This window comes from Somniosus microcephalus, chromosome 28 (genome assembly GCF_052327205.1).
Source record: "Somniosus microcephalus isolate GS21.2 chromosome 28, FLI_Smic_1.0, whole genome shotgun sequence".
In the NCBI taxonomy this organism is placed as follows: Eukaryota; Metazoa; Chordata; class Chondrichthyes; order Squaliformes; family Somniosidae; genus Somniosus; species Somniosus microcephalus.
The window spans coordinates 13,209,348-13,228,220 of NC_141014.1; the positions used below are offsets into that span (position 1 = coordinate 13,209,348).

At 46.9% G+C, this 18,873-nt stretch overlaps 2 non-coding genes across 2 annotated transcripts; both read left to right on the top strand.

Annotated features, from left to right (window-relative positions):
* Nucleotides 1–9,634: 9,634 nt before the first annotated feature.
* trnar-ccu (transfer RNA arginine (anticodon CCU)) lies at nt 9,635–9,707 on the top strand. Its single transcript has one exon. It is a non-coding gene; the product is annotated as a tRNA-Arg (tRNA).
* Nucleotides 9,708–17,619: 7,912 nt separating this feature from the next.
* Nucleotides 17,620–17,692, top strand: trnar-ucu (transfer RNA arginine (anticodon UCU)). The gene has a single exon. It is a non-coding gene; the product is annotated as a tRNA-Arg (tRNA).
* The last annotated feature ends 1,181 nt before the right edge of the window (nt 17,693–18,873 follow it).

Consider the following 18,873-nt stretch of genomic DNA (forward strand, 5'->3'; position numbering starts at 1 on the left):
ATTTCACTGAAAGTCTTCGCGTGCTTTCGAGCTAGCTCGCTGGCTTGGCATATTTTCACAGCAATTTCCAATGTTAGTTCGGTTTCTCTCAACAGACGTTCCCTGACTTTTTTTATCATGAATACCAAACACAATCTGGTCACGAATCATGGATGCTTTCAGCTCAGAGAAATTACAAGTCTGTGCTTTCAGTTTCAGATCAGTTATAATCTATCAAAAGTCTCATTTTGCTGCTGTGTCTGAGAACGGAAGATGTACCTCTCATAGGTTTCATTCTTTTTGGGAGAACAATGTGTATCAAACTTCTTTAGCACATCATCTAATTTTCCTCTGTTCTCCTCAGGATTAAATACAAATGTATTAAATATCTCTATCGCCTGTGGACCTGCAACCATGAGCAGCAACGCTATTTTCCTTGCGTCTTGCTTTGTACCGAATCCAATGGCAGCAATGTAGAGTTCGAATTGTTGTTTAAAAGTCTGCCAATTGTAGTCGATATTTCCTGTGAGTTTCAAATGCTCTGGTGGCTTCAAATTCTCCATGTCGCGTTGCACAATATCCAACAGATCTTACCAATCCTGGTACGATGTTATGTTCATTAATAACTGGTCGTTTTTATTAAGAACAGCTAGCTTTTGCTAGACACTTTATTGAGCACATGTGGACTAGGCACAGTATCTGTAGATGCCTCCATCTTGACTGCTGCCTTGTGGGTAGCCTAGTGAATCATGGGTAGCCCACTCTTATATACATACAGCACCACCTAGTGTACCATTCCAGAATGACAGGTTACTGATCATTACACTATATAAATGCAAGTTGTCATTGTAGAGGGCTCTGGTATGGCGTGAGCAGTGACAGATATGATGGGTGAAAATAGCTCCTATCTGTGCTTAACTTTCGAAGACTCTGAAACTGTGAGGGATATGTCACATTTCAGAGTGGTCAACTGTCCTCAGGTGGCTTACATTGTGTATTCAGCCCCAGTGGCCTAATGGATAAGGCACTGGCCTCTTAAGTCAGGGGTTGTGGGTTCGATTCCTATCTGCGGTGATGTGTTTTCTAATGATTGATAAAACGGTGGTTTAGGTGGGGCGAGTGGTGGAAGGTGCTGGCAGGCGGGGAGGCTGCATTAAGGAGGATTGTATTATCACCTGTCAGCCAAGAATCCATCACAGCCATAAGGTCAATATAATCATCCACAATAAGGAGTTAGAGAGAAGACGGGCCAGTTAGCCTGACATCAGTCCTGGTTTTGGGAGATGCTGCTGAAGAAACCTTGGCAAGTTATTGCTGTGCATCTTGTATATGGCACACGGTGTGCCGGTGGTGGAGGGAGTGAATGTTCAAGATGGTGGATGGGGTGCCAATCAGGCGGGCTGCTTTGTCCTGGGTGGTGTCAATCTTCTTGAGTGTTGTTGGAGCTGTACTCATCCAGGCCAGTGCAGAGTATTCCATCACACTCCTGACTTGTGCCTTGTAGATGGTGGAAAGGCTTTGGGGAGTCAGGAGGTGAGACACTCACCGCAGAATTCGGCGATGGTAATGCTGTTGAATATCAAGGGGTGGTGGTTAGACTCTCGTAAGTTGGAGATATTCGAGAATCAGAGGGCACAGATTTAAGGTGATTGGCAAAAGAACCAAAGGCGACATAAGAACATAAGAAATAGGAGCAGGAGTCGGCCATACGGCCCCTCGGGCCTGCTCGGCCATTCAATAGGATCATGGCTGACCTGAATCTAGACTCACATCCACTTCCCTGCCCTCTCCCCGTAACCCCTAATTCCCTTATCTGCTAGGAAACTGTCTATCTCCATTTTAAATGTATTTAATGTTGCAGCTTCCACAGCTCTCTGGGGTAGCAAATTCCATAGATTTACTACCCTCTGAGTAAAGAAGTTTCTCCTCATCTCAGTTTTGAAAGGGCAGCCCCTTATTCTAAGATTATGCCCCCTAGTTCTAGTCTCACCCAGCAGTGGAAAAAACTTTTTTACGCAGCGAATGGTTAAGATCTGGAATGCGCTGCCTGAAAGGGTGGTGGAGGCAGACTCAATCTTAACGTTCAACAGGGAGTTGGATAAGTATCTCAAGGAAAGAAAATTGTAGGGCTACAGGGAAAGGCCAGCGGAGTGGGACTAGCTGAGAGCCGGCACGGGCCGAATGGCCTTCTTTTGTGCTGTAACCATTCTATGATTCTATGATAGTCACTGCCTGGTACTTGTGTGGTGCCAATGTTACTTGCCACTTATCAGCCCAAGCCTGACTGTAATCCAGGTCTTGCTGTAAGCGGACATGGACTGCCTCATTATCTGAGGAGTTGTGAATGGAACTGAACACTGTGCAATCATCAGCGAACATCGCCACTTCTGACCTTATGATGGAGGGAAGGTCATTGATGAAGCAGCTGCAGATGGTTGGACCTAGGACACTGCCCTGAGGAACTACTGCAGCGATGTCCTGGGGCTGAGGTGATTGACCTCCAACATCCACAATCCAGAGTAACCAAGAGGTACGCTGGATGTATTTCCGTGGAAATGTTGGAGAATTGTTGTGGGGCAGAAAGCGCTGGTGAAGTTGGAGGCCACCATAAGATGCGGAAACAGTGGAGAAATGGACGTTGGCCCAGGACAGTGAATTTCTGACCAGGACCCAGACAGCAACAAAATAAACCAGTGGGACAGTCACAGACTCAGCAGGTAACAGCAGCGATGGGGGATGGGCTGTAAACTGGACAAAGTTACCTTCAAACTGCAGCAACTGAATAGAAGATCAGAGTCACAGCAGCTGAGTCTTACAGTGTATTCCAGTGGAGCCCAGTGGAGTAGTGTAGTATTGATGGCAGAGAAGGCCAGGAATTGGGAATCAAATTTGAGCAAAGTTCCAGGGCTCACTGATGAAAACAAAGAGCGGGCAGGGTCGGGGAATGGGCAGTGGGCACGGTATCTCCCTAAACATCTCCACCTCGCTACCTCTCTCCTCCTTTAAATGTTCCTCAAAACCTACCTCTTTGACCAAGGTTTAGGACTCCTGTCCTAATATCTCCTTATGTGGCTTGGTGTCAAATTTTGTTTGATAATCGCACCTGTGAAGCACCTTGGAATATTTTACTATGTTAAAGGCACTATATAAATGCAAGTTGTTGTAGGTGGCTCTGGTATGGCGCGAGCAGTGACAGATATGATGGGTGAAAATAGCTCCCATCTCTGCTGAACTTTCGACGACGCTGAAACTGAGGCAGATGTCACATTTCGGAGTGGTCAATTGCCCTCAGGCGGGTTACATTATGTATTCAGCCCCAGTGGCCTAATGGATAAAGCACTGGCCTCTTAAACTAGAGATTGTGGGTTCGAGTCCCATCTGGGGTGATGTGTTTTTAATGATTGACACAATGACGGTTTAGGCGGGGCAAGTGGTGGAAGGTGCTGCCAGGCGGGGAGGCTGCATTAAGGAGGATTGTATTATCACCTGTAGCCAAGATTCCATCAAGGCCGTAAGGTCAATGCAATCATCCACAATAAGAAGGGAAAGAGAAGACAGGCCAGTTAGCCTGACATCAGTCATTGGGCAAATGTTGGAATCCATTATTGAGGAAGTGGTAACAATGCACTTAGAAAATCATATGATTAGGTTTTTGTGAAAGGGAAATTGTGTTTAACAAATTTATTGGAGTATTTTGAGGATGTAACTAGCATGGCAGATAAATGGGAACCAGTGGATGTTGTATATTTGGATTTCCAAAAGGCATTCAATAAGGTGCCATGTAAAAGGTTTTATTTTTATTTGTTCCTGTGATGTGGGCGTCGTTGGCAAGGCCAGCATTTATTGCCCATCCCTAATTGCCCTTGAGAAGGTGGTGGTGAGCCGCTGCCCTGAGGAACTCCTGCAGCGATGTCCTGGGGCTGAGGTGATTGACCTCCAACAACCACAACGCTACGCAAGATAAGGTATCCTGGGGTTGGGGTAATATATTAGCATGGATAGAGGAGTGGCTAACAGACAGAAAACAGCGGGTAGGGATAAACGGGTCATTTTCTGGTTGGCAGGCTGTAACTAGTGGGGTGCTTGGGCCTCAGCTATTTACAATCTATATTAATGACTTAGATGAAGGGACCGAGTACAATGTATCCAGATTTGCTGACGATACAAAGCTTGGTGGAAAAGTAAGCTGTGAGGAGGACACAAAGAGCCTGCAAAGGGATCTAGACAGGTTAAGTGAGTGGACAATAAGGAGGGAGATAGAGAATAATGTGAGGAAAGGTGAGGTTATTCACTTTGTTAGGAAGAATAGAAAAACAGAATATTTTTTAAATGGTGAGAAACTATTAAATGTTGGTGTTCAGAGAGATTTAGGTGTCCTCGTACAGGAAACACAGAGAGTTAGCATGCAGGTACAGCAAGCAATTAGGAAGGGAAATGGCATGTTGGCCTTTATTGCAAGGGAGTTGGAGCACAAGTGTAAGGAAGTCTTACTACAATTGTACAGGGCTTTGGTGAGACCACACCTGGAGTACTGGGCACAGTTCTGGTCTCCTTATCAGAGAAAGGAGATACATGCCTTATGATGCAGTGCAATGAAGGTTCACTAGATTGATTCCTGGGATGAGAGGGCTGTCCTATGATGAGAGATTGTGTAGAATGGGCCTATACTCTCTGGAGTTTAGAAGAATGAGAGGTGATCTCATTGAAACATATAAGATTCTGAGAGGGATTGACAGGGTAGATGCTGAGAAGTTGTTTCCCCTGGGTTGAGTGTCTAGAACCAGGGGTCACAATCTCAGGATAAGTGGCTGGTCATTTAAGCCTGAGATGAGGAGGAATTTCTTCACTCAGACGGTTGTGAATCTTTGGAATTCTCCACCCCAAAGGACTGTGGATGCTGAGTCGTGGAGTATATTCAAGGCTGAGATAGATAGATATTTGGACTCTAGGGGGAACAAGGGATATGGGTCGGGTGGGAACGTGGAGCTGAGGTCGAAGATCAATCATGATCTTATTGAATGGCGGAGCAGGCTCGAATGGCTGTATGGTCGACTCCTGCTCCTACTTCTTATGTTCTTATGGCGATGGACATTGAAGCCCACCTGATGGTATGAGAGTTCATGGGGTCCGGAGTCAGCGTTGAGGACTCCCAGGGCCACTCCCTCCTGTCTGTGTACCACTGGGCCGCCACCTCTGGTGGGTCTGTCCTGCTTGTGGGACGGGACATACCCAGGGATGGTGATGGAGGAGTCTGGGACCTTGGCTGATAGGTATGCTCCTCTGTGGTTGCATTCTAGCCCAAGCTACAAGTTTAAAGTTACCTGGGCCCACTGACCATCCACCTCTTTGTTTACATCATTCAGCCCTGGAAATTTCCACAGAAATACCTCCAGCATACCTCTCGGCTACCCGGATAAGCAGATATTAGGACAGGTGCCCTAAACCTTGGTCAAAGAGGTAGGTTTTAAGGAACATTTAAAGGAGGAGAGAGAGGTAGCAAGGCGGAGATGTTTCGGGAGATACCGTGCCCACTGTCCATTCCCCGACACTCCCCGCTCTTTGTTTTCATCAGTGAGCCCTGGAACGTTGCTCAAATTTGACTTCCCAATTCCTGGCCTTCTCTGCCATCAATACTACACTACTCCACTGGACTCCACTGGAATACACTGTAAGACTCAGCTGCTGTGATTCTGACCTTCTATTCAGTTGCTGCAGTTTGAGGGTAACTTTGTCCAGTTTACAGCCCATTCCCCATCGCTGCTGTTACCTGCTGATTCTGTGACTGTCCCACTGGTTTCCTTCTTCTTAGGCAGCCCCTCGAAACCGAGGATGATTTGCTTCCACATTAAAAATGAGTTCTCAGGTGACTGATGAGTCCAATGCGGGACCTACACACTCTGTCACAGGTGGGGCAGACAGTGGTTGAAGGGGCGGGTGGGTGGGGTGCTTGGGTTGACGTGCGCTCCTTGTGCTGCCTGTGTTTCACTTCCGCTTGCTCCCGGCGACGAGACTCGAGGTGTTCGGCGCCTTCCCGGATGCTTCTCCTCCACTTTGTGCGGTCTTGGGCCAGGGATTCCCAGGTGTCGGTGGGGATGTTACACTTATTCAAGGAGGCTTTACGGGTGTCCTTGAAGCGTTTCCTCTGCCCACCTGGGGCTCTCTTGTCGTGCCGGAGCTCCGAGTAGAGCATTTGTTTTGGAAGTCTCGTATCGGGCATGCGGACAATGTGGCCCGTCCATCAAGGCTGATCGAGCGTGGTCAGAGCTTCGATGCTGGGGATGTTGGCCTGAGCAAGAACACTGACGTTGGTGCGCCTATACTGCCAATGGATGTGCGGGTCCTTGCAGTTTATTATACCCCACTGGTTTATTTTGCTGCTGTCTGGGTCCTAACCAGTAATTCCCTCTCCTGGGCCGACATACATTTCTCCACCGTTTCCGGATCTTATGGTGGACTCCAACTTCACCAGTGCTTTCTGCCCCACAACAATTCTCCACATTACCCGCTGTGATTATTTGCACGAACACCTTTGCACATGCGCAGTATACCGGAGCCGTGCAGGCGCGCCCGATCCACATCTGCGCAGGCGCGCTGTATCCTGGAGCCTCACCTGTGCAGCACCCAATGGTTGTGGCCTGCACTGTGGGCCCGGCGTTCCTCGGCTCCGTGCGGAGAAGATCACTCAGGGGAGCCGCTGGTGGCCGGGGAAGAGGGGGGCGGGGAAGATCGAGGTTCGAAAGGGGAGAGGGAGAATCGACGGGGGGGAGAGAGAGGGGGTGGAGTGGCGAATTGAGAGAGGATCGAAGGGAGAAGAGAGAGAGGAGATTGGAGTAGAGAGAGAGAGAAGGGAGGAGACAGAGGGAGGAGTTCGGATGAGGAAAGAGAGGGGAGAGAGAGGAGAGGGAGTGAGAGAGAGGAGACTGGAGAGAGAGGAGATCGGAGAGAGAGAGGAGAAGAGAGAGAGAGGAGATCGGAGAGAGAGAGGAGAAGAGAGAGAGAGAAGGGAGGAGAGAGAGAGAGAGGAGATCGGATGGGGATAGAGTGGAAAGGGAGAGAGAGCAGGGGGAGTCAGAGAGAGGAGACTGGTGGGGGAGAGAGAGGAGATCGGAGGGAGAAGTGGGGAGGAGATCGGAGGGGGGAGTGAGGAGATTGGAGGGGGGAGAGAGGGAGATCGGAAGGGGAGAGGATCTAACGGGGGGAGAGAAGGTCAGGAACTCGGAGGGGGGTAAAGAGCACGGAGAGCAGAGTGGGGATGGGGGAGGAACGTGATCCCGGTCTAAATCCGGAAGTCATGACACTGTCATTCCCTGAAATGAATATTTATTTGTACTGATACACAAATTAGCATTGATCCATTTGTTCTTTGTACCTTACCTCAAACTTTACTCTGGCTGTGCACAGTTTGGGTTTGATTGATTATCTACTGTGCTGTTCGGGCCACATGGGGAGAATGGGGTGAATCGATTCAGTCCCCACCCAACAATGTGCATTTTAAATCCTAATCAAAGATTTTCTGTCTGCGTTGGGAATAGTTTGCCAGGTAAATGTAAATGCCACGACTGGAGAATTTTAGCTGTGAGGAAAGATTGGATCGGCTGGGGTTGTTTCCTTTGGAACAGAGGAGGCTGAGGGGAGATTTAATTGAGGTGTATAAAATTATGAGGGGCCTAGATAGCGTGGATAGGAAGGATCTATTTTCCTTAGCAGAGAGGTCAATAACCAGGGGTCATAGATTTAAAGTAATTGGTAGAGGGGATTAGAGGAGATCTGAGGGGAAATTTCTTCACCCAGAGGGTGGTGGGGTCTGGAACTCACTGTCTGAAAGGGTGGTAGAGGCAGAAACACTCATCACATTTAAAAAGTACTTGGATGTACACTTGAAGTGCCGTAACCTACAGGGCTACGGACCAAGAGCTGGAAAGTGGGATTAGGCTGGATAGCTCTTTGTTGGCCGGCGCGGACACGATGGGCCAAAATGGCCTCCTTCCTTGCTGTAAATTTCTATGATTCTAAATAATGATTTAGACATCACAAAATGGCCCTTAAGTCTCACGATTTTCAGCAAGTTAATTGCAGCCCCAGTGGCCTAATGGATAAGGCACTGGCCTCTTATGCCAGGGATTGTGAGTTTGAGTCCCATCTGGGGTGATGTGTTTTTAAAGATTGATAGGTGCAGCCAGGCAGGGGGAGGCTCCATTCATTGGCACCTGTCAGCCAAGTTTCGGTCACGGCCATAATATCAGTGCAATTGTCCAGAATAAGCTCATAGATGGTAGAGGGCCTTGTTTACAAGTTGATGGGCGTTCTAAAGTGAGTGAGGATTTGGGAGGGCAGAGTAACCCAGAGATACGCTGGAGCTATTACTGTGGAAATGTGGAGAATTGCCATGGGGCAGAAAGCACTGGTGAAGTTGGAGGCCACCACAAGACCCAGAAAGGGTGCAGAAATGGACGTCGGCCCAGGAGAGTGAATTTCTGGCCAGGACCCAGACAGCAGCAAAATAAACCAGTGGGAGAGTCACAGACTCAGCAGGTAACAGCAGCGATGGGGGATGGGCTGTAAACTGGACAAAGTTACCTTCAAACTGCAGCAACTGAATAGAAGATCAGAGTCACAGCAGCTGAGTCTTACAGTGTATTCCAGTGGAGTTTCCTAGTATTGATGGCAGAGAAGGCCAGGAATTGGGAATCAAATTTGAGCAAAGTTCCAGGGCTCACTGATGAAAACAAAGAGCGGGCAGGGTTGGGGAATGGGCAGTGGGCACGGTATCTCCCTAAACATCTCCGCCTCGCTGCCTCTCTCCCCTCCTTTAAATGTTCCTTAAAACCTACCTCTTTGACCAAGGTTGAGGACTCCTGTCCTAATATCTCCTTATGTGGCTCGGTGTCAAATTCTGTTTGATAATCGCTCCTGTGAAGCACCTTGGGACATTTTACTATGTTAACGGTGCTATAGGTACTTGAGGGAAATAAACTTGCAGGGCTATGGGAATAGAGCGGAGCAATGGGACTGACTGGATTGCTCTAAAGAGAGCTGGCATTGACTCGATGGGCCGAATGGCCTCCATCTCTGCCGTTATGACTCGATGACTCTATGACGCTATTCATGAAGCCCAGGATCCCGTAAGCTTTTTTAACTGCTTTCTCAACCTGCTCTGCCAACTTCAATGATTTGTGCACATATACCCCCAGGTCTCTCTCTTCATGAACCCCCGTTAGAATTGTACCCTTTAGTTTATATTTCCTCTCCTCATTCCTTCGAACAAAATGTATCAGTTCGCTCTTTTCTGCGTTAAATTTCATCTGCCATGTGTCCGCCCATTCCACCAGCCTGTCTATGACCTCTGGAAGTCTAACACTATCCTCCTCACTGTTCACTGCACTTCCAAGTTTTGTGTCAGCTGCAAATTTTGAAATTGTGTACCATACAAACTTTACTCTGGCTGTGCAGTTTGGGTTTGATTGATTACCTACCATAGTGTTCGGGCCACATGGGGAGAATGGGGTGAATCGATTCATTAGCCTCCCAACAATGTGCATTTTCAATCCTAATCAAAGACTTTCAGTCTGCGGTGAGAATAATTTGCGATGTAAATAATGATTTGGCGGTCACAAACTGACCCTTAAGAGTCATGATTTTCATCATTTTTCATACAGCCCCAGTGGCCTAATGGATAAGGCACTGGCCTCCTAAGCCAGGGATTGTGGGTTCAAGTCCCATCTGGGGTGATGTATTTTTAAAGATTGGTACTACGGTATCGCCGTCAAGGCCCAGAACGTCAATACAACCATCCAGAATAAACTCGTAGATGGTCAGGGCCGTGTTCAGAAGTTGATGGGCATTCTAACGGGAGTGGATTTGGGAGAGCTGGAGGTATTTCCGTGGAAATGCTGTAGAATTGCCGTGGGGCAGAAAGCATTGGTGAGGTTGGAGGCCACCATAAGATCTGGAAACGGCCGAGAAATGGACGTCGGCCCAGGAGTGGGAATTTCTGGCCAGGACCCAGACAGCAGCAAAATAAACCAGTGGGACAGTCACAGACTCAGCAGGTCACAGCAGCGATGGGGGATGGGCTGTAAACTGGACAAATTACCTTCAAACTGCAGCAACTGAATAGAAGATCAGAGTCACAGCAGCTGAGTCTTACAGTGTATTCCAGTGGAGCCCAGTGGAGTAGTGTAGTAGGGAAGGCCAGGAATTGGGAATCAAATTTGAGCAAAGTTCCAGGGCTCACTGATGAAAACAAAGAGCGGGCAGGGTCGGGGAATGGACAGTGGGCACGGTATCTCCCTAAACATCTCCGCCTTGCTGCCTCTCTCTCCTCCTTTAAATGTTCCTTAAAACCTACCTCTTTGACCAAGGTTCAGGGCTCATGTCCTAATATCTCCTTATGTGGCTCGGTGTCAAGTTTCGTTTGATAATGGCTCCTGTGAAGCGCCTTGGGACATTTTACTAGGTTAAAGGCGCTATATAAATGCAAGTTGTTGTAGATGGCTCTGGTATGGTGCGAGAAGTGACAGAAATGATGGGTGAAAATAGCTCCCATCTGTGCTTAACATTCGAACACTCTGAATCTGAGGCAGATGTCACATTTCTGAGCGGTCAATTGTCCTCAGGCAGATTACATTGTGCATTCAGCCCCAGTGGCCTAATGGATAAGGCACTGGCCTTTTAAGCCAGGGATTGTGGGTTCGAGTCCCATCTGGTGTGATGTGTTTTTAATGATTGACACAACAGCAGCTTAGGCGGGGCAAGTGGTGGAAGGTGCTGCCAGGCGGGGAGGCTACATTAAGGAGGATTGTATTATCACCTGTAGCCAAGATTCCATCAAGGCCGTAAGGTCAATGCAATCATCCACAATAAGGAGGGAGAGAGAAGACAGGCCAGTTAGCCTGACATCAGTCATCGGGAAAATGTTGGAATCCATTATTAAGGGAGTGGTAACAATGCACTCAGAAAATTATATGATTAGGTTTTTGTGAAAGGGAAATTGTGTTTAACAAATTTATTGCAGTATTTTGAGGATGTAACTAGCAGGATAGATAAATGGGAACCAGTGGATGTCGTATATTTGGTTTTCCAAAAGGCATTCAATAAGGTGCCATGTGAAAGGTTTTATTTTTATTTGTTCCTGGGATGTGGGCGTCGTTGGCAAGGCCAGCATTTATTGCCCATCCCTAATTGCCCTTGAGAAGGTGGTGGTGAGCCGCTGCCCCGAGGAACTCCTGCAGCGATGTCCAGGGGCTGAGGTGATTGACCTCCAACAACCACAACACTACGCAAGATAAGGTATCCTGGGGTTGGGGTAATATATTAGCATGGATAGAGGAGTGGCTAACAGACAGAAAACAGCGGGTAGGGATAAACGGGTCATTTTCCGGTTGGCAGGCTGTAACTAGTGGGGTGCTTGGGCCTCAGCTATTTACAATCTATATTAATGACTTAGATGAAGGGACCGAGTACAATGTATCCAGATTTGCTGATGATACAAAGCTAGGTGGAAAAGTAAGCTGTGAGGAGGACACAAAGAGCCTGCAAAGGGATCTAGACAGGTTAAGTGAGTGGGCAATAAGGAGGGAGATAGAGAATAATGTGAGGAAAGGTGAGGTTATTCACTTTGTTAGGAAGAATAGAAAAGCAGAATATTTTTTAAATGGTGAGAAACTATTAAATGTTGGTGTTCAGAGAGATTTAGGTGTCCTCGTACAGGAAACACAGAGAGTTAGCATGCAGGTACAGCAAGCAATTAGGAAGGGAAATGGCATGCTGGCCTTTATTGCAAGGGGGTTGGAGTATAAGAGTAAGGAAGTCTTACTACAATTGTACAGGGCTTTGGTGAGACCACACCTGGAGTACTGGGCACAGTTCTGGTCTCCTTATCTGAGAAAGGACATACATGCCTTAGAGGCGGTGCAACGAAGGTTCACTAGATTGATTCCTGGGATGAGAGGGCTGTCCTATGATAGAGATTGTGTAGAATGGGCCGATACTCTCTGGAGTTTAGAAGAATGAGAGGTGGTCTCATTGAAACATACAAGATTCTGAGGGGAATTGACAGGGTAGATGCTGAGAGGTTGTTTCCCCTGGCTGGAGAGTCTAGAACTAGGGGTCACAGTCTCAGGATAAGGGGTTGGCCATTTAAGACTGAGATGAGGAGGAATTTCTTCACTCAGAGGATTGTGAATCTTTGGAATTCTCCACCCCAAAGGGCTGTGGATGCTGAGTCGTGGAGTATATTCAAGGCTGAGATCGATAGATATTTGGACTCTAGGAGGAACAAGGGATATGGGGTCGGGTGGGAAAGTGGAGTTGAGGTCGAAGATCAGTCATGATCTCATTGAATGGTGGAGCAGGCTCGAGGGGTCGAATGGCCTACTCCTGCTCCTATCTTCTACGTATCTATGTATCTGTGAGAGAGGTAGCGAGGCGGAGATGTTTAGGGAGATACCGTGCCCACTGTTCATTCCCCGACCCTGCCCGCACTTTGGTTTCATCAGTGAGCCCATCTCTGCCATTATGACTCTGACTCTACGACTCTGTTCATGAAGCCCAGGACCCCGTAAGCTTTTTTAACTGCTTTCTCAACCTGCCCTGCCAACTTCAATGATTTGTGCACATATACCCCCAGGTCTCTCTGTTCATGCACCCCCTTTAGGATTGTACCCTTTTAGTTTATATTTCCTCTCCTCATTCCGTCGAACAAAATGTATCAGTTCGCTCTTTTCTGCGTTAAATTTCATCTGCCATGTGCCCGCCCATTCCACCAGCCTGTCTATGTCCTCTTTCTTATGTTCATTAATAAATAGACATTCTTATTATGTACACAGCTAGCTTTTGCTAGCTACTTTTATTGAGCACATGTGGACTTGTACAGCATCTTGTAGAGGCTTCCATCTTGACTGCTGCCTTGTGGGTAGCCTAGCCTCATGGGTAATGTAGCCTTAATATAATATATAGCTGGGTAGTGTAGTCTTATACATACAGCTATATATCAGCTCTACTGCTCCACCTAGTGTCCACCACAGAATGACATGTTATTGATCACTACATCCTCCTTTCTTTGAGGTTTAACAAATCAATATCAATCAACTTTCAAGAAAACAATAAAGATAGTATCAGTAACACTTTTGTTAGTGCTCTATAAACATAAACATTTTCAAAACAGTCAACACATTTTCAAAGCTTTACATTGTACTCAAAGATTAAGTCTATCAGGCTCTTTTACTTCACGTGTGGATCTTCTCAACACGGGTAAGTCTGATGTGTCTTCATGAGATTGTTCTGGCGGTGAATGACAAGATGCAGTTGCGGCATTGTCATCAATCTGCTCTTGTATAGATCGAGGTCTCCTTGCGATCTTTGCTTGGAGAGGGTTTCATTGTTTCCTTCACTTTTCATGCCATGACTCTCAATGTAGTCAATGCACTCTCGAAAAACTGCTGGCAGCTGGATCCCATCATACAGCATAGTCCTCTCAGCAGCCTCGGCTAATGGAACACCAAAGATTGGCCTGAGGGAAGAAGGAATATCCACCGGAACTGCTTCCTGCTCTGGTGCAGGCTTCTTCGCTTTCTTTTTCTCTTTCCACTGCTTAACAACATCTGCTACGGTTATATCTTTGGACTTTTTCTCCTTGTGTTTTTCCTCTTTGTGCTTTTCTTCCTTTGGCTTCTCTTTGACCTTAAAGTCTTTTTCTTTCTTCTTGGAGAAACTAGGCTTTTTGAAGACATGGATACCCTTTGGCCTTTGCATCCTTGATGGGCTCTCTGCTTCATCACCTGAGTCATCTGGTCTGCTTATGGCACAGTTTATACGGTAGACTCTTTTGACCAGTTCTAAGTCCTCACAAGCTTTGTCACCCAGTAGTGAATCTTCGCTTGTGAACTTTATATATTTGTTTCTTCTCCCAAGCTGGGTTTATGGCCTCTCATTCCGGCAACGGCCCGGGGATGGTTGATGAACTCCCGATTTGCTGACGATACAAAGCTAGGTGGAAAAGTAAGCTGTGAGGAGGACACAAAGAGCCTGCAAAGTGATCTAGACAGATTAAGTGAGTGGGCAATAAGGAGGGAGATAGAGAATAATGTGAGGAAAGGTGAGGTTATTGACTTTGTTCGGAAGAATAGAAAAACAGAATATTTTTTAAATGGTAAGAAACTATTAAATGTTGGTGTTCAGAGAGATTTAGGTGTCCTCGTACAGGAAACGCAGAGAGTTGGCATGCAGGTACAGCAAGCAATTAGGAAGGGAAATGGCATGTTGGCCTTTATTGCAAGGGTGTTGGAGCACAAGAGTAAGGAAGTCTTACTACAATTGTACAGGGCTTTGGTGAGACCACACCTGGAGTACTGGGCACAGTTCTGGTCTCCTTATCTGAGGAAGGATATACTTGCCTTAGAGGCGGTGCAACGAAGGTTCACTAGATTGATTCCTGGGATGAGAGGGCTGTCCTATGATGAGAGATTGTGTAGAATGGGCCTATACTCTCTGGAGTTTAGAAGAATGAGAGGTGGTCTCATTGAAACATATAAGATTCTGAGTGGGATTGACAGGGTAGATGCTGAGAGGTTGATTCCCCTGGCTGGAGAGTCTAGAACCAGGGGTCACAATCTCAGGATAAGGGGTCGTGCATTTAAGACTGAGATGAGGAGGAATTTCTTTACTCAGAGGGTTGTGAATGTTTGGAATTCTCCACCCCAAAGGGCTGTGGATGCTGAGTCGTGGAGTATATTCAAGGCTGAGATCGATAGATATTTGGACTCTAGGGGGAACAAGGGATATGGGGTCGGGTGGGAAAGTGGAGTTGAGGTCGAAGATCAGCCATGATCTTATTGAATGGCAGAGCAGGCTCGAAGGGCTGTATGGTCGACTCCTGCTCCTGCTTCTTATGTTCTTCTGATGATGGACATTGAAGTCCACCTGATGGTATGAGAGTTCATGGAGACAGGAGTCAGCGTTGAGGACTCCCAGGGCCACTCCCTCCTGTCTGTGTACCACTGGGCCGCCACCTCTGCTGGGTCTGTCCTGCTTGTGGGACGGGACATACCCAGGGATGGTGATGGAGGAGTCTGGGAACTTGGCTGATAGGTACGATCCTGTGTGGTTGCATTCTAGCCCAAGCTACAAGTTTAAAGTTACCTGGGCCCACTGACCATCCACCTCTTTGTTTACATCAGTCAGCCCTGGCAATTTCCACAGAAATACCTCCAGCAAACCTCTTGGTCACTCAGCCGTCCCAAATCCCTGCTCCCACTTTCTCGAAATGTTGATCCACTTGTCCACAAGGCCCTTACCACCCTTGGGCTTATTGCGGATGATTGCATTGACACCATGGCCTTGACGGAAACTTGGCTCACAAGTTACGATTAATGCAGCCTCCCCGCCTGGCTGTACTTTCCACCACTTGCCCCGTCTAACCCGCCATAGTGTCAATCATTAAAAACACATCACCCCAGATGAGACTCAAACACACAATCCCTGGCTTAGGAGGCCAGTGCCTTATCCATTAGGCCACTGGGGCAGAATACAAACAGCACCCCACCTGAGGACAATTGACCGCTCTGAAATTCCTCACATTTCCCAAATCCTGGAAAGTAAAGCATAGAGGGAAGCTATTTTCGCCCATCATATCTGCCGCTGCTCACGTGCCGTGCCAGAGCCATCTACAGCAACAACTTGCATTTATATAGCGTCTGTAAAGTAGTAAAACGTCCCAAGGGGCTCACAGGAGCGATTATCAAACAGAATTTGACACTGAGCCACATAAGGAGATACTAGGACAGGTGACCAAAAGCTTATCATAGAATGGTTACAGCACAGAAGGAGGCCATTCGGCCCATCGAGCCCGTGCCGGCTCTCTGCAATACCACTTCAGCTAGTCCCACTGTCCCTGCCCCTTCCCCGTAGCCCTGCAAATGTTTTTCCTGCAGGTACTTATCCAATTCCCCTTTGAAAGCCATGATTGAATCTGCCTCCACCAGCCTTCCAGGCAGTGCATTCCAGATCCTAACCACTCGCTGAGTGAACAAGTTATTCCACACGTCGCCTTTGATTGTTCCACCAATCATCTTAAATCTCTGTCCTCTGGTTCTCGACCCTTCCACCAATAGGAACAGTATCTCTCTATCTACTCTGTCCAGACCCCTCATGATTTTGAACACCTCTATCAAATCTTCTCTCAATCTTCTCTGCTCTAAGGAGAACAACCCCAGCTTCTCCAGTCTATCCACGTAACTAAAGTCCATCATCCCTGGAATCATTCTCGTAAATCTTTTCTGCACTCTCTCTAAGGCCTTCACATCCTTCCTAAAGTGCGGTGCTCATAATTGGACACAATACTCCAGTTGGGGTCGAACCAGTGTTTTATACAGGTTCATCATAATTTCCACGATTTTCTACTCTATACCTCGGTGGCAGGACATATTGAGAGAGTGGTTAACAAAGCATATGGGATCTTGGGCTTCATAAATAGAGGCTTTAGGTTTTGAGTACAAAAGTAGAGAAGTTATGCTGAACCTTTATAAAGCGCTGGTTGGACCACAACTGGAGTATTGCATCCAGTTCTGGTCACCACAATTTAGGAAGGATGTGAAGGCCGTTGTGCAGAGGAGATTTACCAGAATGGTTCCGTGGATGGGGGATCTTAGCTATAAGGACAGGTTGGAGAAGCTAGATTTGTTTTCGTTAGAGCAAAGGAGGTTGAGGGGTGATTTGATAGAGGTGTTCAAGATTATGACGGGTTTGGATAGGCTAGACGGGGAAAGGCTCTTCCCACTAGTTGATGGCACAAGGACTAGGGGACACAGATTTAAGGAATTGGGCAAGAGATACAGGGGGGTTGTGAGAAAAAAACTTATTTACACAGTGAATGGTGATGACCTGGAACTCGCTGCCGACGGAAGTGGCGGAAGTGGAGACACTCAATGTTTTCAAGTGGAGGCTGGATAGGCACTTGAGGGAAATAAACTTGCAGGGCTATGGGAATAAAGCGGGGGAATGGGACTGACTGGATTGCTCTAAAGAGAGCTGGCACGGACTGGATGGGCTGAATGGCCTCCATCTGTGCCGTTATGACTCGATGACTCTACAACTCTATTCATGAAGCCCAGGATCCCGTAAGCTTTTTTAACTGCTTTCTCAACCTGCCCTGCCACCTTCAATCAGTTGTGTACATACACCCCTAGTTCTGTCTGTTCATGCACCCACTTTAGAATTGTACCCTTTAGTTTATATTCCCTCTCTTCATTCCTTCTACCAAAATGTATCAGTTTTCTGCGTTAAATTTCATTTGTCACGTGGCCGCCCATTCCACCAGCCTGTCTATGTCCTCTTGAAGTCTATCACTATCCTCCTGACTGTTCACTGCACTTCCAAGTTTTGTGTCATTTGCAAAGTTTGAAATTGTGTCCTGTACAAACATTACTCTGGCTGTACAGTTCGGGTTCGATTGATTACCTACCGTAGTATTCGGGCCACATGGGGAGAATGGGGTGAATCGATTCATTAGCCACCCAACAATGTGCATTTTAAATCCTAATCAAAGATTTTCTGTGTGCTGTGAGAATAATTTGCCCTGTAAATAATGATTTGGCGGTCACAAACTGACCCTTAAGTCTCATGATTTTCATCACTTTCTGTGTAACCCCAGTGGCCTAATGGATAAGGCACTGGCCTTCTAAGTCAGGGATTGTGGGTTCGAGTCCCATCTGGGGTGATGTTTTTTTAAAGATTGGCACGATGATATAGCCGTCAAGGCCCAGAATTTCAATGCAGCCATCCAGAATAAACTCGTAGATGGTCAGGGCAGTGTTCGCAAGTTGATAGACATTCTGAAGGGATTTGGGAGGGCAGAGTAACCGAGAGGTATGCTGGAGGTATTTCTGTGGAAATGTGGAGAAGTGTTGTGTGGCAGAAAGCACTGGTGAAGTTGGAGGCCACCATAAGATCCAGAAATGGACGTCGGCCCAGGAGAGTGAATTTCTGACCAGGAACCCAGACAGCCGCAAAATAAACCAGTGGGACAGTCACAGACACAGCAGCGATGGGGGATGGGCTGTAAACTAGACAAAGTTACCTTCAAACTTAAGCAAGTGAATAGAAGATCTGAGTAGTCCAGTGGAGCAGTGTAGTATTGATGGCAGAGAAGGCCAGGAATTGGGAATCAAATTTGAGCAAAGTTCCAGGGCTCACTGATGAAAGCAAAGACCAGGCCGGGTCGCGGAATGGACACTGGGCACGGTATCTCCCTAAACATCTCCAACTCGCTACATCTCTCTCCTCCTTTAAATGTTCCTCCAAACCTACCTCTTTGACCAAGGTTTAGGGCACCTGACCTAATCTCTCCTTATGTGGCTCGGTGTCAAATTTTGTTTGATAATGGCTCCTGTGAAGCACCTTGGGATATTTTACTAGGTTAAAGGTGCTATATGTTATGTTCATTAATAACTAGTCCTTTTTATTAAGAACAGCTAGCTTTTGCTAGACACTTTATTGAGCACATGTGGACTAGGCACAGTATCTGTAGAGGCCTCCATCTTGACTGCTGCCTTGTGGGTAGCCTAGTGCATCATGGGTAGCCCACTCTTATATACATACAGCACCACCTAGTGTACCATTCCAGAATGACAGGTCACTGATCATTACATCCCACTTTCTTTGAGGTTAACCAAAATCAGTATCAATCAATATCAATCAATAACAACATAAACATCTTCAACAGTCAATGCATTTTCAATGTAGTTTTCTTTGTACTCAAAAATTAAGTCCATCAGGCTTTTTTACTTCACGTGTGGATCTTCTCAGCACAGGTAAGTCTGATGTGTTTTCATGAGAGCCTGTATGTGTATTTATGTTTGATTGTTCTGGTGGTGAGTGACAAGATTCCGTTGTGGCATT